Here is a 23,027-nt window from a genome sequence, read left to right as displayed (position 1 = left end):
AGGAAGGCAGTGGTGGGGATCAAGCCCAGCTCCTGTGGGCTGTTGCCATCTGAGAATGCAAGCTAAGGGAGAGAGGGGCTTTTTGTAGGCCTTGCAGGCTTCTGGTGAGGGAGCCTTGGTTTAAGCTCAAGGAATGGATTTTTAAGGACTCAAACTCAGTTTGGTGTTGAGCTGACTCTGAGGCTGAACACAGGACCCGGACAGTGCTTCAGTAGATGCAGTCAATGGTGGCTGTGCACGGAGCCTTTGGGAAACACCAGTTAGGGCCCTAGAAAGTTGTTCTGAGTGTTGCTGGAGTCTGGTTGAGAAAGGGAGGATGCAAGATGAGGGAGGTCAGTTTTACAGTGGTAAGAGGATACCAAGAGGAGAGATGGGTTCTACAGATGCTAGAAGCTCTTAAAAACTCATATCCTTTACTACTCAGGCTGTGAGACTGTGTGTGTGTAAACCAGAGCTTCTTGAGCAATAGATGATGACAAGTGTTTGTTGAAAGGAAAAGGGAACCGGTATTCAAAGAGCCTTTCTCTATCCTGCACATTGCTACATCCCCTGTGCTTGCTGGATTCCAATAAATATTTGTTGAATAAGTAAAACCCTACTTGTGTGATGAAACCTTAGAAATTAAAGAAATTTTCATGCTCTTTGCAAATGACCTATTCCTGTCTGAAAGAGGCTAGGATCTAAGATTCTAAGAGGGTAACCTGTGGTCAGCTGCTCTGGCAGAAGCGCAGGCCAACCTGATTCCCCCAGCCTTGGAAACCTGACAGGATGCCTGGGGCCACTGACCAGTCTCCCCAGGCTTGCTGCATTTTGCCCCCAAGCAGACTGTAGGGTGTGCTTATAGTCTTGAATATAGTTCATTCCGAAATATGTCTAACAAATCGTATAAGATCTCTCCTATCCTCTTTAGGACTTGGGTCGCCCAGCAGCCATATTTATCAGCATACAGCCAAAAAGGTCTCAGATCAGCTGGGACTCAAGTTCCTACATTTTTTCCACACAGCCCCCTCAGACACCGTGTAACTCATATATAAGCCGTCATTTTCTTTCCAAGCCCACAATGGAAAGAAAACAGCAAAGAAGAGTGTAACAGGACTGGCATTGAGAGGAAAAATGACCACAGGGCAGCTGAGAGTTGAGAGTAAGAGTGGACAGAGAACAAAAGGCTATGAAAAGCCATTTATTTAGGGGAATGGCTCAGCATACCTCAGCTGTGGTAGGGAGTTGTCATTTTGATAATTGATGTGACAACATGGATGGACCTTGAGAATATTATGCTATGTGAAATAAGTCAGTCAGAAAAAGCTAAGAACCATATGATTTCACTCACATGTGGGATACAGAACTGAAACTCATAGAGACAAACAACAGTGTGGTGGTTACCAGAGGGAAGGTCAAGGGGGCCAGATATACGGTGACTGATGGAAGATGATTTGACTTTGGGTGGAGGGCACACAATGCAATACACAGATCATGTATCATAGAAATGTACACTTGCTATATAATCTTATTGACCAGTGTCACACCAATACATTTAATTAAGAGAAAGATAATTGATGCTTTTTGCTGGTAATTGTGACCTCGAGTCATCAAGAATAGGTTAAATTATGTTCCTTTGACACTGTTTAGGAAGTGGATAGCTTAGTTTTAAAAGGTTTTCAGCCTGACCAGGTGGTGGCGCAGTGGATAGAGTGTCGGACTGGGATGGACTGGGATGCGGAAGGCCCAGGTTCGAGACCCTGAGGTCTCCAACTTGAGCACAGGCTCATCTGGTTGGAGCAAAAGTTCACTGGCTTGAGCCCAAGGTCGCTGGCTCGAGCAAGCGGTTACTCGGTCTGCTGAAGGCCCGCGGTCAAGGCACATATGAGAAAGCAATCAATGAACAACTAAGGTGTCACAAGAAAAACTAATGATTGATGCTTCTCATCTCTCCGTTCCTGTCTGTCTATCCCTCTCTCTCTGTCTCTGTAAAAACAACAACAACAACAAACAAACAAACAAAAAAGGTTTTCAATCAGTTTGACTAAAGTTTTAAAAAATGTTACTTAGGTAATAAAATCACGAATCCTCTCAATGCAGCAAAATCGGTGTTACCCCCAACCACAGGTAAGGTTGGTCACCTGTCCAGAATCATCCAGCTAAGACTTGGGGAAGAGGTTGGACTTCTGAGTGACTCTGGAGGGCGTGCTCTTAGCTCAGACTGTTTTGAAACTCCTCACTCTCTTGAAAGTGTGCCTTTTTGGACAGCCCTCTCTGTGGCGACTCAAGGTCTTACTGTGTTAACCGGAGGACCAGGGTGGGTCCACCTCATTGGGCTCCACCCTGGTAGACTGCCAGTTATGCTAAAGGGCAAATGCTCATGGAAACAAGGGTGCTTTCAATACATTTACATTTTAAGCACCTGCCTGGGTGCCACACAGCACTGTTTGAGGCCAGGAAATGACAAGGAGGAGCTGCAGTTTCAAAAATCTCAGGCCTGTTTCCATCAGGAGCTTTGTTCCTTTGTTCTGGTTCTGGATGCTGCTGAGAGACGCTGTTTGGGGCAGTCTCGGGGCTGGCTGCTCAGTCTCCAGGGCGGCAGCCCGCCCCTGCGTGGGAGCCCCTACCCCCTTCTTCCCACCATGCAGGTCTGGCAAATGGTCATTTTGTCATATGTACTCTCATTTATTATACAGATGAATGTCGCATACATTTGAAGTTTCCTTTTTTTTCTCCTGAATCCTGTTCTCTTTCTTCCCTCTCTAGAAGAACATTCTTTTGAATATGGTGTATATCATTCCCATGCGTGTTTTTATACTTTTTACTGTATTCTGTAATGTATATATATTGCTCACAAAATTTAGGGGATATTTCAAAATGAATATGAAGCGATAAAATACCCCTAATTTTTGTGAGCAGAAAAATTTTTGTGTTTGGTTTTTTCCCCCAAATATTCATCACAGGAGCTCCCACCATGTTCCTTGACTCTTGCTTTATTTTGATATTGTTTTCAACTCTTAACGGTGTCTCCATCTCTCATTTCTGCCACTGCTGCCAACTCTTGGATCCAATAACAAACTCAGCTCCGCCTCCCAGGTCAAGCCTTTATACCCTCTCCCTCTGGGTTCCTGGCTCAGCCCCTCTAAGAAGCACCTCATCTGATTCAGTGCAGCCCTGGGTCCTACCCTTGGCCAGGAGCTCCTCCCAGGAGGTTGGAACACAACGCTGCCACCCAGACAGACACAAGGTGGAGTTTAGCCATGTGAACACAACTACATGCTATGAAAGGAAACTGCTTTCTACCACAAACAAGACGAGTGTGCTATATTCCCAAATAGCTTATTTTACCCATACACTTCAAGTCCACTTTCAACATAGGAAGACAGGAGAAAATTCAGTTAAAATGTTTTTGTTGTGATAATATTGCATGTGAGTTCATCACTATGACCAAGTGTAAAGCTAGTAGCCACAGCCACCATCACAGCTGCCTGGCCCATGCAGGTTCGCATTTGATTCAGACAGATGGTAGTGAAACAACAGAGCCAAGAACTGATGGGCCGTTACCTTTAATCCTGCACCAGGCAGGCAAGAAATACACACAGTGGGAAAACACTTCCCTTTTCATTCAGGGCTCCCAAAGCCACTGACTCATCCAAGTATTCCTGGAATCAAAGGTTTCTAGCTCACCAGCCTTCTTCACTTCTGTTCCCCATCTCCTTCTCTCTGCACAAACTCTGCACAAACTGGCTTCTTCAGCATTCCGCCATCTTGGCTGCCTCTCCTCTGCAATGCTGATGACAGGATCTGACATACCATGTTTTAATTTCCACATATCTTATGTTGAATGCGTTCTTCTTGAACTTGCCTTTTCTATCCAACAATATTGTCTGGATTTACCTATGTTGATATATTTAAATCACGGTTACTTATTTAACTATTGGTGTGTGCTGTATAATTACATCACAGCTCCCTTATAAATGGATAGTTAGGTTGTTTCCATTTTTATACCACTATAAATAACACTATATTTGAACATCCACTTGCCAATCTCCTCTGCTGTGTATGTCAGCAGTGGGATTCCTGGGTTACAGGTTGTGCTTTTTCAGATACTGCTGACCAAATAATGCCCCTAAATGATTTGTAACCAATTTATATTCTTACCAGAAATATGGGAGCTCCTATTTCACTAACGTTTGGGTTGTGTCTTTTAATCTAGTAGATATAAAATGGTATTTAAAAATTATGTTAGCCCTGGCTGTTTTGCTCAGTGGTGGAGCACTGGCACGGGGTGTGGGTGTCCCAGGTTCGATTCTCGGCCAGGGCACACAGGAGAAGCACCCATCTGCTTCTCCACCCCTCCCTCTCTCACTTCTCTTTCTCTCTCTTTCTTTTCTCCTCTGGCAGCCATGGCTTAATTGGATCGAGTTGGCCCAGACACTGAGGATGGCTCCATGGCCTCCACCTCAGGTGCTAAGTGCTGGAGTGCTGAGCAATGGAGCAACACCCTAGATGGGCAGAGCATCGCCCCCTAGTGGGCATGCCGGGTGGATCCTGTTCAGGGCACATACAGGAGTCTCTATCCTCCTCTCCTCTCACTGAATTAAAAAAAAAATTTTTTTTTAATAAAAACTGGTTCTTAAAATGAGCACTTTGATTACAGGAATTGATGGGCTCTTTTCATATTTATTGACCAATCATGTTTCTTATTCTGTGAATCTTTGCCCTTCAAATTAAAAAAAAATTTTAGACTGGGTGATAATATAGTCACATGATTCAAACCCCAAGAGGGAATCCAGTGTAGTTCCCTGTTCCCTAGCTCACTTTCTCCCCACTCTGCACCATGTTAGAGGTTCTTGTGTACTTTTTCGGTTTTAATTGCCATTGTCTTTATTGTTGATTTTTAGGAGTTAAAAAAATATAAAGCTCTGGATCATCTTGACTCTATTAATGTCATTTTTCATAAGGACATTTGAATTTTAATGTCAGATTTACTAATCTTTTGTTTGTATTTTCTGTGTCTTGTTCAAGAAATCCTTTCCTAGTCCAATTTTATAAATATATTTTAATATGTTTTGTTTAAACATTTAAATTTAAGTTTTGTTTCCCATACTTACATTTTAAATCACCTGGAATGTATATTTTTATATGACACTGGTTCTCAACCCTGGCTACACATTAAACCTCATGAAGAGCTTTTAAAAAAAAGTGCTGATGTCTGAGTCTCACCTCAGGTCAGACCAATAAAATAAAAATATCTCGGGGTGGGATCCAGGCATGGTTGTGCAACGTCCCAGGTGATTTTATGTTCAGCCAAGGGTGAGCACTATTCAGCCTTGCAAGATGGAACTGATTTTATGTTTTTTCCAGAGGAATGGCCAATTTTTCCAGTACTAGTTATTGAATAATCTGTACTTTTCTCGCTGACTTGTTACTATGTTTAACTTTTTGAGGAACCGCCAAAGAGAAGCCATAATGTGCTTCTTTTAAGCAAAAAGGTGAGTACAGTACAAAAAGATATTTTGAGAAAGACTACATTCACATAACTTTGTATTGCATGCAGTATATTGTTTTTTTTTTTTTAAATATTTTTTTTCTTTTTTTTTTCTTTTTTTTAATTTTATTTATTCATTTTAGAGAGGAGAGAGAAAGGGAGACAGAGAGGGAGAGAGAGAGGAGAGAGAGACAGAGAGAGAAGGTGGGGAGGAGCTAGAAGCATCAACTCCCATATGTGCCTTGACCAGGCAAGCCCAGGGTTTCAAACCGGTGACCTCAGCATTTCCAGGTCGACGCTTTATCCACTGCGCCACCACAGGTCAGGCGCAGTATATTGTTTTAATCTATTTTTACTTGTTAATCTCGTACTTTCCCTAATTTATAAACATTATCGTAACTATATAAGTATAGGAAAAAGCATAGCATATATAGGGTTCAGTGCTATCCATGGTTTCAGGCATCCATAAGGGGTCTTGGACTATATCCCCCTTGGATAAGGGGGGTCTATACTATATATTAATTTTAGGTATACAACAAGATGATTCAATATTTGTATACACTGCAAAATGATCACAATAAGTCTAATATCTTCATTTTCTTGAGAATGCTCTTTGAAACAAGTTTTAAATTTTGATGGTCTTATTTATTGTGTGTGTGTGTGTGTGTGTGTGTGTGTGTGTATATATATATATATATATATATATAGTTGTTGCTTGTGTTTTTGGTATTGTGGCCAAGAAACCATTTCTCACCCAAATTTACAAAGATTTACTCCTGTGTTTTCTTCTAAGAGTTTTATAGTTTTAGCTTTATGTTTAGATCTATGATTCTTTCTTTTTTGCACATTAAAATTTTTTAAAATTCGTTTTAATATTTTTTATTTATTGCTTGATGATTTCAGAGAGACAGAGAGGAAGTGGGGGAGAGAGAGAGAGAGAAGCAATCATTTGTTGTTCTACTTAGTTGAGCACTCATTGGCTGCTTCCTGTATGTGCCCCAGATTAGACTGGGGATCTAATCTGCAGCCTTGATGTGGAACGATGCTCTAACCAGCTGAACTAATGGCCAGTATTCTATGACTCATTTTGACTTAACTTTTCTATATGGTATGAACTAAATATCCACATTCTTTCTTTTGCATGTAAACATCCAGTTGTTTTAGCACCATTTGTAGGAAAGACTATTCTTTTCCTGTTGAATTGTCTTGCTACTCTTGATGAAAATCAGTAGACTATCAATGTGAGATTTTGCCTGACCCGTGGTGGCGGAGTGGATAAAGCATCTACCTGGAACACTGAGGTCACCAGTTAGAAACCCTGGGCTTGCCTGATCAAGGCACATATGGGAATTGATGCTTCCTGCTCCTCCTCTCTTCTCTCTCTTTAAAAAATGAATAAAAAAAAAACCCTTTTAAAAGTGAGATTTTACGGCCTGACCTGTGGTGGCGCAGTGGGATAAAGCATCGACCTGGAACACTGAGGTTGCCAGTTTGAAACCTTGCGCTTGCCTGGTCAAGGCACATATGGTAGTTGATGCTTCCTGCTCCTCCCCTTCTCTCTCTCTCTCTCTCTCTCTCTCTCTCTCTCTCTCCCCCCTCTCTCTAAAAATCAATAAATAAAATATTTAAAAAAGTGAGATTTTTACTTCTGTGCTCTCAATTCTATTCCATTAATCTATGTCTATTTTTATGCCAGTACAACATAGTCTTGATAACTATAGCTTTGCAGTCCGTTTTGAAATTGGGAGTTGTGAGTCTTCCAACTCTGTTCTTTTTCCTAGATCGTTTTGCCTATTCTCAGTTTCTTGCTTTTCCATATAGATTTTAGGATTAGCCTCTCAATTTCTATAAAAATGCCACCTGGAATTTGATTGAGTCTGTAGGTCAGTTTGGCAAGTATTGCCAAACTTAAGACTGTTGAGTGTCCTGATGTATGAAGATGGAATGTCCTTCCATTTATTCAAGTCTTTAATTCTTTTTTTTTTCTTTTTTGAGAGAGAGAGAGACAGGGAGAGAGATAAGAAGCATCAACTTTAGTTGTGTCACTTTAGAGATTTTACTGATTTTTAGAGAGAAAGAAAAAAGACAGTGGAGAGAAGCAGAAGTTGCTTCTTGCATGTGCCTTGACCAGGCAAGTGGTGGAGGGGCTTGAATCAGGAACCTCAGCGTTCCAGGTCAATGCTTTATCCACTGTGCCACCACAGGTCAGGCAGTTGCATCACTTTAGGTGGGAGGAGGCAGGGTGCGGAGCGTGCTTAAGCCAAGCCAGTGTCCTTTGTTTGGGCTCAAGCCAGGGACCATGGGATCATGCTGATGACCCTGCACTCAAGCCAGCGACTTCAGGATTTTTAACCTGGGACCTTAGCATCCCAGGTCAAAGCTCTATCCACTGCACCACCACAGGTCAGGTCAGGTTATGTTTTTAATTTCTTTTAACAGTGTTTTGTGGTTTCTAGTACGTCTTGTGCTTCTTCTGTTAAATATATTCTGAAGTATTTTATGTTTTGCTATTATAAATGGGACTGTTTTATTTCTTTTATTTTTGGATTGGTCACTGGTAGTGCATAGAAATAGACCTGTTTTTTGTTTTTTTTTTGCATTGTCTCGTGCCATCTTGCTGTGAGTTCTAATAGCTTGCAGTGGATACCGTAGGATTTTCTATATATATACGATCATGTCATCTATGAAGAAAGATAATTTTACTTTTTCTTTTTCATTCTGAATGTCTTTTTTCTGCCTAATTGCCCTGGCTAGAACTCCAGTACAATGTAAAGCAGAAGTGTCATGAAGGGACATCCTTATTTTGTTTCTAATCTTAAGGCAAGAGCATTCTGCTTTTTCTGTTATATAAAACCACCTGTGGGCTTTCATAGATGGATACTCTTTATAAGGGTGGGGATGTTCCTTTCTATTCCTAGTTTGTGTGGTGTTTTTATCACGGAAGGGTGCTAGGTTTTGTCAAATGTTTTTTCTTGGTCTAGTGAAATGATCAGGTGGTTTGTACTTTATTAATTATTTTTAATTTTTTATCGGTTTTAGAGAGAAAGGGGAGAGACAGAGAGAGAGAGAAACACTGATTTGTTGTTCCATTTATTTAGGCGTTCATTGGTTGCTCCTGTATGTGCCTTGAGCGGTGGTCCAACCTGCAGGTGTATCAGGATAACGCTCTAGCCAGCTGAGCTACCCAGTCAGGGCTGCACTTTAATAATAATCTAGAATTATATTAATTGATTTTCAGAACGGAGAAAGATGAGAAGCATCAATTATTAGTTTTTTGTTGCGACACCTTAGTTGTTTATTGATTGCTTTCTCATATGTGCCTTGACCAACGGGCCTTCAGCAGACCGAGTAACCCCTTGCTCGAGCCAGCGACCTTGGGTCCAAGCTGGTGAGCTTTGCTCAAACCAGATGAGCCCACGCTCAAGCTGGTGACCTCGGGGTCTCGAACCTCGGTCTTCTGCATCCCAGTCCGACGCTCCATCCATTATGCCACTGCCTGGTCAGGCTCTTTGTAAATATTTTGTTGAGGGTTTTCACAGCTATATTTATAAAGAATATTGGACTGTAGCTTTTTTTTCTTGTGTTGTCTTGTATGGTGTTGATATCAGGGTAATATGGTCTCATAGAAATGAGAAGTGAAGTGTTCTTTACTCTTCTATTGGGAAGAATTTCTGAAGAATTGGTATTAATTTATCTTTAAATATGTGGTAGAATTCACTAGTGAACCCATCTAGTCATGAGCTTTTTTTTACTGGAAGTTTTTTTTTTGTTTGTTTTTTTTTTTTTGTGCCCTGGCCGGGAACCGAACCCGGGTCCCCCGCACGCCAGGCGGACGCTCTACCGCTGAGCCAACCGGCTAGGGCGGAAGTTTTAAAATTATTAATTCAGTTTCCTTATGTTAACAAGTCTCTTCAGATTTTCCATTTCTTCTTTAGTCAGTCATTAGTTTGTGTCATTCTAGGAATTTATCTATTTCATCTAAGTTATCTAATTCATTGGCATATAATTGTTCATGTTTTTCCTTATAATCCTTTAATATATATATATTTGTCTTTAGTGTTCTGCATTTATACAATGCATGTGACTAAATGTGACCTTTTTTAAAATTTAATTTGGGTGTGCCTTCAATCTGAAGATGAACCTGTCTTCAGTTCTGGAAAATTCATATGCATTCTGTCTTTGAAAATTTCCTCTTCCCCATTCTTTCCTTTCTCTTTTTATGGAATTCTGTGAACCTCTATGTCTCTCAGTATGTTCTGTCTCTGGATGATTTCCTCCTCTGTTTTTTCCCATTTCACTAATTTTCTTTTTAGCTATCTTTAATTTTCTGTTTAATCGATCAATTGGGTTTTAGATTTTAATGTTGTATATTTTATTTTCACTTAATACTTAAAACATGTTTTTAGATTTTTCTTTTATTTCTAGCTCTTGGAGTACCAATTTGTTCCATCTTAGGACTCCCTTGTGTTTTATTTTTTCAGTGTGGATTGTAATTTTTTGATACTGAGCTCTTCAGTGGTTGCAAAGAGTAGGATGCTTAAAAGCAAGATATTTTGGATGGGAACCTGCCCTTATTGGTGGCGATGAGGTCTAGGGTGTATCCGGTGTGCAGGCGGGTGGCGGGGGTGGGGGGTGCGTAGGGAGGAGACGGTTGAAAAGCTCTTTCCCTAGAGCTTCCCATGTCTGCTGCTTCCATCATACAGGTCTCCTCTCTCTCTGCTGAAGAGTCACCTCAGAGCCTTCCCAGACCTCCCTACCTAACAAAGCCCCCAACCCCAGTCACACTCTGAGCTACTTGTCTACTTTTTGTGGCCTTCTTCCCAACTGGAGTGTCAGCTCCATGATAGCAAGGATTTGTCTCAGTCATTGCTGTGTCCTCAGCACCTGGCGTGTGTTGTATCCTGCCAATAAATATGAGTGTCAGTAGTCCTATTTCAGACAGGAAGTCATCTCAGCCCCGATTCTGCGGCTTTCAGACAGCAGACGAGAAACGAACAGGTTGGATCTCATTCCCAAACCTGTTTCTGGGCTTCCACTGGGGATGTCTTTTACTCTCATCATCACGAGCGCTTGGAAAATACCATTCATCCTGTGTGCTTCATTCAGCCTTCTCCTGGCATGTGTTTCCACAGCTGCCAAACAGGACACTCACAGAAAACAGGGTGCCTGCCCTCTCTGAGCCACCGCCAGAGTAGTGTCCCCACTGTGGGAGCGTACAGGTGGAGAAACAGCCTTGTGCTTGTTCCCGGTCATCTTCTTTCTTTCTTTAAGGAATGCCCTTTATTGAACTGGTCTCCGATCAGTCAGGGTACAGGTAAGCCCTGGCTACCTCCACATCACAGCCCGCTCCCAGGGAGACCGGAAGCCTTCATGCATCTCAACTAGGGGGACAAAAAAGGGACCATGATGGCTGACCTTTGTCCTGGGTTATCTTATGTGGTCACTTAAGTGGTTTGTTGGAGACGTATACGGGTGAGTTTTGGATTCCTGGGTGACTCCATTTTGCCTTCTTTCTGAGGTTGCTCTGTATTGTAGGAATTTGTTTTGAGCAAGGTGTTACTAGCAACAGGGAAAAGTGCCGAAGGGCATTCCCATGAGGGCCTGCGAGATGGCACCTTTCTTTTCTTTTCTTTTCTTTTCTTTTTTTTTTTTTTTTACAGAGGCAGAGATAGACAGGGACAGACAGACAGGAACGGAGAGAGATGAGAAGCATCAATCATCAGTTTCTCGTTGCGCGTTGCGACTTCTTAGTTGTTCATTGATTGCTTTCTCACATGTGCCTTGACTGCGGGCCTTCAGCAGACCGAGCAACCCCCTGCTGGAGCCAGCGACCTTGGGTCCAAGCTGGTGAGCTCTTTGCTCAAGCCAAATGAGCCCGCGCTCAAGCTGGCTACCTTGGGGTCTCGAACCTGGGTCTTTCCGCATCCCAGTCCGACGCTCTATACACTGCGCCACCACCCGGTCAGGCTCTTTTCTTTTTAAAGATTTTATTTATTGAAATTAGAGAGAAAGAGAGAGAGAAAGGGGAGGGTAGAAGCAGGAAGCTACAACTCATAGTGCTTGCTTCTCATATGTGCCTTGACCCAGCAAGCCCAGGGTTTCGAACTGGTGACCTTAGCATTCCAGGTCAATGCTTTCTCTTTTTTTTTTTTTTTCATTTTTCTGAAGCTGGAAACAGGGAGAGACAGTCAGACAGACTCCCGCATGCACCCGACCGGGATCCACCCGGCACGCCCACCAGGGGCGATGCTCTGCCCACCAGGGGGCGATGCTCTGCCCATCCTGGGCGTCGCCATGTTGCGACCAGAGCCACTCTAGCGCCTGGGGCAGAGGCCACAGAGCCATCCCCAGCGCCCGGGCCATCTTTGCTCCAATGGAGCCTTGGCTGCGGGAGGGGACGAGAGAGACAGAGAGGAAAGCGCGGCGGAGGGGTGGAGAAGCAAATGGGCGCTTCTCCTGTGTGCCCTGGCCGGGAATCGAACCCGGGTCCTCCGCACGCTAGGCCAACGCTCTACCGCTGAGCCAACCGGCCAGGGCCAATGCTTTCTCTTTATCTACTGCACCACCACAGGTCAGGCTGGATGATACCTTTCTATTCTATCCTAAGTCTGCTGGTGTTGGGGAATGAATTTCTCTTACCTCACTGGCCAGTCCTGGGTTAAGTGAGCAAATAGGTTTTTTTTGTTTGTTTTGTATTTTTCTGAAGCTAGAAACGGGGAGAGACAGTCAGACTCTCGCATGCACCCGACCGAGATCCACCTGGCACGCCCACCAGGGGGCGACGCTCTGCCCCTCCGGGGCATCGCTCTGTTACAACCAGAGCCACTCTTGCGCCTGGGGCAGAGGCCAAGGAGCCATCCCCAGCGCTGGGCCATCTTTGCTCCAATGGAGCCTCAGCTGCGGGAGGGGAAGAGAGAGACAGAGAGGAAGGAGAGGGGGAGTGGTGGAAAAGCAGATGAGTGCTGGCCGGGAATCAAACCCGGGACTTCTGCACACCAGGCCGACGCTCTACCACTGAGCCAACCGGCCAGGGCCAGCAAATAGTTTTTTTAAAAAATAATTAAATTATTGATTTTAGAGAGAGGACGGGGTGGGGGTAGAGAAAGAAAGAAGGAAAGAGAAAGCGAGAAGCCTCAATTTGTTGCTTTACTCATTTATGCACTCTGGTTGATGCTTATATGTGCCCTGACCAGGGATTGAACCCGCAACCTTGGCATATTGGGATGATGCTTTAACCAGCTGAGCCACTGGGCCAGGGCAGCAACCAGCTCTTGATCATAGGGTCCTCATGAGGAGATTACATAGGGAACGTGTTTAGCACAATGTCTGGTATGCCCAAATAAACTGCTACCTGATACTGTTTTCTATTTTGGCATTGTGGGAGCCACTTGCTCCTCGGTACCTGATCTGTAAAACAGTTAATACCTGCCGCTCACCTGCCCCTCCCCTCTGCGCCTGGCTGTTAATGCCCGAAGGGTTAATATCCTTAGGCTTTGAAGAGCCTGGGGTGGGGGAGGAGCTGCATAAATGGAGTATTATTGTGCTGGTGAATGATCAGGCTTTGTTCATGCGTCTTCAGTGTTAGACTTCCTGCGGTTAGTGTCCCCTGTGTTTGATTGCTGTAGATGTTTGCATGTCCTCAGCAGTGTGGTTCTCACCTGCCTGGCTCTGGCCTGAGTCCCCACCCACTGGGGACCTGCTGAATTGGAGTGGGAAGCTGCATTTCCTCTGTTAGGGGCCTCCCAGGAATCAGGAATGATAGAAATGCAGAAAGTATGACCCACACGCAAAACTGGTTCTGAATAGGACGTTTATTGGAGAGGTTTTGCAGGAGGCGCAGGCGCTTTAGTTCCCCAGGCTGTTGGTGGCAGCTCTCTGCTCGCCACAAGCCTGTTAACCGCTCAGCTGCCGGTTTGGAAGAATGCAGCTCCCTGGTCCCTCGCGGCCTTCTCGGTGCTCAGATGGGAGCCCTTCTGAGAAAAGCAGTAGGTACCCAGCTGGGGCCAGGCCAGGGGTACGAGTGGGGTGTGACCAGGACTCTGTCAACTCAAAGCCTCCAAGCCTTGCCAGTCTCCCCCGTGAAACCTGGCCAGCCACAGGCTTTGGGGCAAAAGGTAGGTCTGTTCCTTGGGGGTTCAGAAACTGGAGGTCCTCACCGGTGCAGCTGTACGACCGACAGCTGGGCATTTTTTATCCTGCCTGACTTCTTTTAGTGGATTTGTCCATCTTAGCTGGGTAAAAGCATGACAGTCCTGTGACCTTTTGAAGGTGACTGCAAATGATTCTGCTAGGCAGCTGCGGAGGGTCTTCTGATCTCCGAACAGTCAGAGTTGGGGGTCAGAGAAGGGGCCCTTGCCGAAGTGACCCAGCACACGTATGCACGCACACGCTCGCACAGAGAAAAGCTGAGTTAATCTCTCACTTCTTCCTGAAATATCCTTTTCTCAGAATTCACAGTGGGTTGTTATTAGATAAAGTCAGAAGTGGCAGGTGGAGCAGGTGAAAGGAAGTTCTTCCCAGCCCTGTCTTGTTGTTGGTGGATGCCACCAGGCTGGGCAGGCACAGTCCTCACCATGCCAGTGTCCACAACTTCTGGAGCTCTGGGCCGTAGGAGCAGGGAGGTCAGGAGGCAGATCCTGACTTGGCTATATCTTTCAACCTTGAGTCAAAGCCTGGCTTTTCCAGGAGCAGGAGGACTCTTCTGCCTGGACCAAGCCACTGTGTGCCATGGGCACTCCCTGGCCCCAGAACCTGGGTTTTGGTGACAGGTGCGCTCCTGTGCGCAGTATGGTCTGTGTGACCTCTCAGCTGGGGGAGAAAGCTCCTCTCCTCCCACTTGGGAACTGGTTGGATGAGTTTTCTGGGGCTCCCTGGTGAGGCCCCTTAGGAGGAAGGCAGGGGCCTAGGGGTTGGGGGTGGGGCAGGTGCTGTGGAATGAAGAGGGGCTCTCTGGCTCTGTACCACAGGGATTCCTGAGGGGAGGGGCCGGAGGCGCTGCTGTCCGGAGGGCTGGCTGCCTTTGGAACTGACCTTTGTATATGACTCTTAAGGTCTGCTTGGAAACCCACAATTGTAACTTCTTTGAGTCAGGCACCGAAGTTGGAGCACTTTTCTTGCTGTAGTGCCCGAGGGATGGGGAAGGCCAGGACTGTTTGGCAGATTGAAGCCATTCACAAAAGGGGGCTGCTCACACTTACACACTTGTCCAGATGCTCATGCTTGGAATTGGAGAGAAAGGCGTCTTTGGGGGAGCTGTCCTGCTGGCAGCCTTGCCCCCTAACTCTAACGTGCTTGGGGAGGGAAAGTGAGAATTTGGAAAAGGGAAAATCCCTAAGGTAGTAAGGTGTGCACTGACCCCTCCCCCAGCCTCGGGGAGCTACTGGCCTGAAATTTTAGTGGGAGAGATTCCCTTCTGGTTAAGCCCTGTGCCTCAGTTTTCTAGAGTAGCTGTTCTCGCCCTGCTTTTTTATTTTATTTTATTTTATTTTGTTTGTATTTTTCTGAAGTTGGAAACGGGGAGGCAGTCAGACAGACTCCTGCATGCGCCCTACTGGGATCCACCCAGCACGTCCACCAGGGGGCGATGCTCTGCCCATCTGGGGCGTTGCTCTGTTGCAACCTGAGCCATTCTAGCGCCTGAGGCAGAGGCCACAGCCATCTTCAGCACCAGGGCCAACTTTGCTCCAATGGAGCCTTGGCTGCGGGAGAGGAAGAGAGAGACAGAGAGGAAAGAGAGGGGGAGGGGTAGAGAAGCAGATGGGCGCTTCTCCTGTGTGCCCTGGCTGGGAATTGAACCCAGGACTCCTGCACGCCAGGCCGACGCTCTACCACTGAGCCAACCGGCCAGGGCCTGCTTTTAGAAACATTTAATTCCCAGGTAGCTTCTCAGCTTTACATTTATTTGGGGCTTCGTTTCTTCCCCCTTCACAAGGGTCGGAATTTCTCATTCTTCTTTCTAGCAGGGGCTCCCTGGGTTTCTCTCTCCCCCTTGAAACTGAATAGTCAGCACCTTCTTGCACTTCTGGGTTCTTGAACACTGGTTGTCTGGACACTACTGCCATAGCACTATGGAGGTTTGTACCCTTTTAGGGCACATTCTCACACCTCATCTCCTAGAGCCCTGTCTGCACCTGCCTCTCAGTAGTTGCTCCTCCAGGCCTGGCTCAGGTGTGTTCTTTCCCACAGAGCCATTGCTGAGTCCTTCAGCTGCCTCGGCCTGCCTTCCAGCCTGGTTTCTTCTGCCAGCTGCCTTGGGTAGTCCAGGCCCTTTAGGGACTCAGCTTTCCCATGCTGCTGCCTTTGCATCAAACGCCCTCAGATCTCTTCACCTGGCAAAAGCTTGCTCATCATTCAAGACTGAGCTGAGATGTCCTCTCCTTCTTTACATCTGCACTATCCCCCTAGGTAGTGCCAGCTACTCTAACAGTTACGTATTCCTGTTTCTCTACCAGCATTCAAGGCACTGCTTTGCAGGTCATCTATTACAGGGCTGTTTTTCCTTCTAGAGCTCAGTTCCTCAAAGACAGGAACCACGTCTTATTTATTTCAGTATCCCCAGGGCCTAGCAGGCCTCACGCTCAGAAGTGTTGCCCCAAACTGGAGGCAATCAGGAGTTCCCATACTGCTCACTGACACCACTCTCTGCCGCCTCTTGTTATGGATGCACTTGTCTTGTTTCTCCTGACAGAGTAGCAGCTCTGGGGAGTGGGTTCTATGTGTGATTCAGTTTTGCATCTTCTGCAAGGCTGCCACGATATCTTTGGGCAACATGGGTGCTTAAAAGTACTTGTCCAGGGAGTTCTGAAGCTCACAGCTCAGGTGGTGGTGTTATCCCGAAAGAGGGCTGGCTCTATGGCACCAATCACTGCCTTGCTCCTTACATCCAGTTGGCTTGGAACAGAGCGAAGGCTGGTTTGGAGCCGTGCTAGCTGGAGTCCCTGGGTCCATTCCTAACCATTCTGCTGCTTTCCCCTGTTTGATGTTCTCTAGGCCTTAGAAAACAGGTGAAAACCAGGGCTTTTCCCACTGCCTTGCTCCTTTGTCTCATGTCCTGGCCCCTCCGTGTGTCTACCCTGAAGCTGGATTTTTCTCTTTTCTTTAAAAACCCAAGGACTAGTGTCAAGGATGGTTTTTATCGGTCACTAAGTTGTGATTTTGCTACCTCACATAACCTTGAATTCTGTTCCTGCTCGGGCCTGTTGCCCACAGCTCTGTTCCTCTCTAGTTCCTCGCAGGACATTCAGTCTCTCCTGGTGGAACCCAGAGGAAGGCATCTTACTTGCTCCAGCAAAGGACTCTTAATTATTTACACTTCATCTTCTGGTTTGACCTGTTGGGCATGGATGTTAGACTGTTTCTCCTTTCCAGCTGAATTGCTTTATATTTGCTCTTGTAAGAGTTTGGTCCGAATCAATGTTGGGCTCATAGATGATGATGGATTGTTGGTGGGCAGGGTTAGGTCATGTTGGTTCGCCAAGTTTAACAAATATCTTTAATTATTAATTTGAGATGTGGTTCAACATTTTAGGCACAAATCAGAAAAATCTTATGTCTTGGTTGCTTGTGGAACAAATAATAATTTATCCATCATTATGATCATTGTTACAGTTTATGGTGGTCTTCCTGTGTGTCAGATGTGGTAGAGAGCTTCACTCGTACTATCGCAATCTTGTAGGTGAGTGAGGTTGGTAGGATGGCTGTCTCATTTTGCAGACGAGGAACTTGAAGCTTGGCAAGCGACTTGCCCAAGGCTCCGCACAGCTGGTAAAGTGGAGGAGCTGTGGTTCAAGCCAGGTCTGATTGACTCCAAAGCCTCTGGATCTAACCTCTGGGCTCTGTGGACTCCCGTGCCCACACACGCTTTTGTATTCTCTCTTCCTTGCTGAGAACTCGGCCCCTCTGCTCCCACTTTGTTCCTACTAAGGTTCTCCAATGCCTTGAACCTGACGCCATAGTAAATGCTGCAGCTCCTGAAGGTGTGGCTCCTATGTCCTCTGCACCCCCACCCCAGCCTAGAGGCCCAAAATCAAGCAACTCCTACGCTGGGGATAAGGGGCAACAAAATGGCTTAACTGGCAGGTCTGGGTCCCTGAATTTTGTTGATAAGGAGCGGTGGTTCTATGAGCCTTTTTGACTTAGAGATGAGAGAGGGCCTCTGGGAACATTGGTTCTATCTGTGAGTGACTTCTAGCACTGACGTTGGCTATTTCATCTTCTGGGGACATTGTGTCATTTCTTTGCTTAATAACAAGTACTGTTGGGACAAGTTGACCGACCCTGGCTGTGAGCAATAGCAATTTCTAATCAACAGTAATTTCCCTGGCTGAGTAGCTCGGTTGGTTAGAGTGTGGTCCCAATACACCAACATCGCAGGTTTGATCCCTGGTCAGGGCACATACAGGAATTAACCAATGAACCCTGTCTGGACAGTGTGGTTGGTTAGAACTTCATCTCAATATGCAAAGGTTGTGGGTTTGATCCCCGGTCAGGGCACATACTGGAACAAATTGATGTTTCTGTCTGTCTGTCTGTCTCACTTTCTCTCTCTCTCTCTCTCTCCCTTCTCTAAAATCAATAACACTTGACAAAAAAGGGTCATGTGACACTTATAAAACCATCAACAAATGAATGCATAAATAAGTCAAACAAAAATCAATGCTTTTCACTCTCTGCCTTTCTCTCTCTCTCTTAAATCAATTATAAAAAACACCATCAGTAATTCCTCTCATAATGCCTTTAATGTGTGTCTCTGTGAAAGCCGTTGAACTGCCTTCCCTGGTGTATTTGTACAGGGACCTTATTGCAGTTCCTTCTCCAAACCCCAAAGTAGTCCCATGGCCGCTTTCCCCTCCTCCCAGTTTTTTTTGTGGCTAGTCACTTTATATGTGGCATGGCGGGGCAGCTGTGCCCTGCTCTAATCCTTCATCTGGGGCCAAATAGGGCAAGACTGGTGGGGTGAATGAGCAGTCACCACTCCTGGGTGCCTCTTGGCTGATTGGAAACTTGCTGGCAGTGACCGATGTGGAAACCCATTAGTCTGGGAGGAACTGGCTCAGGTCTTGACTTTGACCACTGTTATCGTTCATCGACTGAGGGAGTGGTGAGAGGTCCTCTAGGCACCATCCTGTAGTCCTTCTAGCAGGCATATTTTTGAGCCCCTCGTGCGTGCATTGCCTGCTAGGGGTGAAGGAAGAATATGGGAAAGAAGGCCCAGCCCACTGGGTTTTCCCATTTAGTCCAAAAGAAAAGCTTGTGTATATGAACCCCCAGGGCCCACTCAGGGTCATTAGAATTTAAAACAGTGTTTTCAGTAATAGGGTCCGGTGGCTGCTGCAATGAGCTCCACAAACTCAGTGGCTGAAAAACACTTATTACATTATAGTTCTGGAGGTCAGAAGTGCGCCTGGGTCCCCAGGGCTTGTTCCTTCTGGAGGCTCCAGGGAAGAATTGGTTTCCTTGCCCTTTCTGGCTTCCTGACGCTGCCTAGGTCCCTTGGCTTGTGGTCCCTTTCCTCCATGTGCAAAGCTAGCAACTAGCATCTCCCTGTCATTTCTCTGTCCCTCTGCTTTTGTTGTCACATCAACTTGTGAGTCCCGCTGCCTCCCTCTTAAAATGGAGCCTTGTGGTGACATCGGGCTCAACTAGATAACCTAGGATAACCTCTTCATCTCAAGATCCTTAACTTGAGCACATCTGTAGTCTCTTTTGCCATATAAGGTAATATTCACGGACTCCTTAAACCTAGGGATTAGGATGTGACATCCTTGGATGGGGGGCATTATTTGGTCTACAACAGGGTGTGTGTTGGAAGAGTTGGAAATGTTTGAGGAGGTGTTGGGCAGATAAAATATATTATGCTCACTTTGTTAAAGATGACGTTGCCCACGTGAGGCCATCGCCCAGGTGATACTAATGTGTGTTGAGAATCCTTGTAGCCTGGGGCTTGGTTTTGGGATTAAGCCTTTCCCACCCCATTTTGATGTGGGGTGGTACAATCCAATCATGCCTCAGAGAAGTGACTTTGTATTAGAGACTTCCCTACTTTGTATATTGGATTAGAGGTTGTGAAGCTACAGTATAAAGTGGGGGCGGAACGGGAGTTTGCTCTCTTGGTTCCTGAGATTAGCATGAGAGAGCAGAGAAAGTAGAGCCAGCAGCGGAAGGAGGCCACGTGGAGTAGGCCATGAGAAGCAGCCAAGATGGTGGAGTGCTGAGTGAGATGCCAGTTTGTGTAGAGTTTGTATCTGGGATAAGGAAGGAGATGGGGAACTGAGGAGAATAAGGCTGGTGAGCTAGAAACCTTTGATTCTAGGAAACTCGGATAAATCAGTAGCTTTGTGAGCACTGAATGTGATTTGGTTTTGGAGCCCAGTGTGTGTTTTTACTTGCCCGCCGAGTGCAAGCTAGGATTAAAGACTATGGCCCACCAGTTTTTGGCTCCGTTGTTTCTTTACCGACTGTCCGAATCCAATGCGAGCCTGCATGTGAATGGCCATGATGGCGGCTCCTGGCTTTACAGGAGGCATTTCTGAAGGAAGTGGTTTGACCAAATTTTGTGTAGGGAAAGAGGGTCTGGAACACGTTCCAGGTTTACGGAACAACATGAGCCATAGCAGATGTTGGGGTCATGGGCTGGTACGAACAGTGAGGTGTGGGCCAGCGATGTTCCCATAGAAACAAGATGCCAGGAGCTTTCCTCTCCTTCCAAGGCCAGCCTGAGGGAGTTTTCTGGACTTTAGTCTCTAGGTTCAGACTTCCTGCCAGAATTCACATGAGAGGACTTCATTGGCAGTCATAATGTTTCCTTCCCAGCAGCCGCAATCCTGCTGGGGAGACGCTGTACCTGGTGGCCCCCTGCTGTTCTTAGGGGGTGGGAAACTGAAGTCACGAGGGACAACGAATTTGAGCCAGCTGGCCTGGGTTAGGGTGGCTGTTGGGCAGATAAAATATATTATGCTCACTTTGTTAAAGATGGCGCTGCCCACGTGGAGGCCGTTGCCCAGGTGATATTAATGTGTGTTGGGGGCGGGCTGTGGGCAGGCAGGATCGTTGTAGCCTGGGGCTTGGTTTTGGGATTAAGCCTTTCCCACTCTTTTTGATGTGGGGTGGTACAATCCCATCATGCCCAGATAAGTGACTTTGTATTAGAGACTTCCCTATTTTGTATATTGGATTAAAGGTTTGGATTTCTACACTATAAAATAGGGGCAGAGCGGGAGCTTGTGCTCTTGGTTCCTGAGATTATCATTAGAGGAGAGAGCAGAGCAGAGAGCAGAGAGAGGCCACGTGGAGGAGGCCAGGAGAAGCAGCCAAGATGGCGGAGTGTTGAGTGAGAGGCCAGTTTGTGCAGAGTTTGTGCAGGGAGAAGGAAAGAGATGGGGAACAGAGGTGAATAAGTCTGCTGAGCTACAAACTTTTGATTCTAGAAAACTCGGATAAGTCAGTAGCTTTGTGAGCACTGAATGTGAGTGGGTTTTGGAGCCCAGTGTGTATTTTTGCTTGCCCGCTGGGTACAAGCTAGAATTAAAGACTATGGCCCACCAGTTTTTGGCTCCGTTGTTTCTTTACCGACTGTCCGAATCCAATGTGAACCTGCATGAACCAGGCGGCTCCTGTAGTGCTGGCCCTGGCTGCTGGCTTTACAGTGGCCCAGAAACCCTGGCCACACTGTTTGCACAGCCTCTGGTGGTCACGTTGCTCACATTCACTCCCCGGGGAGCCTTCCCTTGTCTGTTCTTAGGGTGCCTTGGGCCCCGAGTCTCCGGGGAGGGAAGGGAGGGACCAGAGGGAGGAAACTGCTCGTGAATGGGGCAGAGAGCCAGACCCTCTCAGGGACTCTCCTGGGGAAAGCCTGTGGTTGTAACGGAAGGTGGTCTCACTCAGCTCTGCCCACCCTCTGCTGGCCAGGGGAGGCGGTGGAGAGAGGTACAGCCTGGATGAGGAGGAGAGGGGGAGGGAGGGGAGGGTGCAGTGGGGACACACAGGCTAGAGCCAGGCTTCTCCTGGGGGAGAGTCCAGCAAGCTGCGTGGGCGGCGTGACTGCAGAGCTGTGGGCAGAGCCGTGGGCGAGAGCACAGTGAGTGACTCAGGATCTCGGTTGAGATCTCTGGAGGTTCGCAGTGCTTCTGTCCTGGAAAAGGTGGGGAAGTTGGAAAAGTTGTGGTTTTTCTCCTTTGCTTCCGTCTGGTACTGTCTGCGAGGAGATCCTGACAGTGGGGTTGGGAACGGGCCTGGGGAAGGTCAGAGGCTGTTTGGCTGCCTGGGTGTGGAGAACCTCTGACTCTGTATTGCGGGGAAGAAGGCAGTCTGCGGTCCCCGAGGAAGGAGCTGCCCCAGTGCAGGTGCCGGCCCAACTCCTTCCCTTTCCCCGCTTTGGCCCGTGGACTTTGGAGTGGTTGCCTTTGGGGGACCCCCCCCCACTCCCTTCCTGCCTGCTTCCAGAGCAGGCGTGGTGTGTCGGGCTTCCACTCTTGGGTGTGGGGTGAGAGGGTGACATCAGCCTCCCCTGCACCTGCACCAGCCTCCTGGAACTGACTGTTTTCTGGGAAGCCTCCGGAATGCTGGCTGTGCAGAGGGTTCACCGGCCAGGGCCCTTCCCCTGGCCTACCTTCTCAGTGCACTGGCCGCCGGGCAGGCAGGGCCAGCAGGGAGTGGTGTCGGGTCCTGGGATTCCCCAGGACCAGAGGAGCAGAGGTTCTCTAGAAGGTGAGTGCCTCCATGAAACCATTTTTTTCTGAAGTTGGCTGGAGGAAGCCGTGTCTTACTCCCTCAGTGTCAAGAGACCTGAGGACAGAACACGGAAGGGGTGGTATTGTGGATTTTTCATTTTCTTCTCAGAGGTAGGGGTACGGGTCCGACTGGGGGCATGGTGCAGGCACAGTGGGAGGAGCAGGTGGGGACTTGGCACTGTCAGCTGTGCGGGGGACCCCAGGAGCCTGGTGAAGCCTGCTGCCCCGGGCCTGCCCCCTGCCTGCACCCTGCCTGCGGCTATTTAGGGAAGCACCTCAGGAGGTAGATGACTTAGAGAAAGTTTAAAGAAACAAACAAACTCAGATCTCCCTTACTCTTCTGCCCCCAGGCTCTTAAAGGTGTATGTCTGAGCAGCTTCCTGGGCCCTTCAAAGAGATAGGTCTTAGGCGACCTTGTCCAAGAGGGCTTCATAGGCATGGAATTTGAAATACATGGTTTTCTAGAAGACTCATTTACTGACTGATGATTGACTGGATTGATTCATGTTGAGAGATGGACGCAGTCACGGCTGGGAAACGGGTTGGGGAACGGGGAGACGTGGTGTCGTAGGACGGAGCGGCCACGGTCACTTGGCCTGCGGGCTTGGCTGCTGTCTGCCTGTTGCCTCCTTCTCCAGACTTCCACTCCCCCAGGAGACAGGTCTTCCAAGATGAGCCTGAAGACCTGAGTTCTGATTTTGGCTCTGGGGCGAGCCTTACAATATGAGGTGATGCTCAGTGGTGAGGAAGGAAAGGTTGGTTCTGCCCAGGGGCACGTGGGCAGCCCCTACCGCTGTCCCTGGGAGAGTCTGAACTACGCACACAGTCAT

General features: G+C 47.1%; 1 protein-coding gene across 11 annotated transcripts in view; it reads left to right on the top strand.

Annotated features, from left to right (window-relative positions):
• Window positions 1–23,027, top strand: part of PLEKHG3 (pleckstrin homology and RhoGEF domain containing G3) — a 79,828-nt gene that overhangs the window by 36,485 nt on the left and 20,316 nt on the right. For 3 of the 11 annotated variants that reach the window (XM_066273138.1, XM_066273139.1, XM_066273137.1), the window contains exon 1: window positions 13,449–13,584. The exons of 3 other annotated variants lie outside the window; for them this stretch is intronic. The gene's annotated coding sequence lies outside the window, so the exon portion shown is untranslated. Of the gene's footprint in view, window positions 1–13,448; window positions 13,585–21,302; window positions 21,395–21,589; window positions 21,609–21,948; window positions 22,175–23,027 lie in introns of those variants that run through there. 5 more of the 11 variants (XM_066273149.1, XM_066273148.1, XM_066273144.1 and 2 more) reach the window with 4 other exon arrangements.

This window comes from Saccopteryx bilineata, chromosome 4 (genome assembly GCF_036850765.1).
Source record: "Saccopteryx bilineata isolate mSacBil1 chromosome 4, mSacBil1_pri_phased_curated, whole genome shotgun sequence".
In the NCBI taxonomy this organism is placed as follows: Eukaryota; Metazoa; Chordata; class Mammalia; order Chiroptera; family Emballonuridae; genus Saccopteryx; species Saccopteryx bilineata.
Note: the sequence above shows the minus strand (reverse complement) of the source record. Positions and strands in the feature narration are given on the sequence as shown.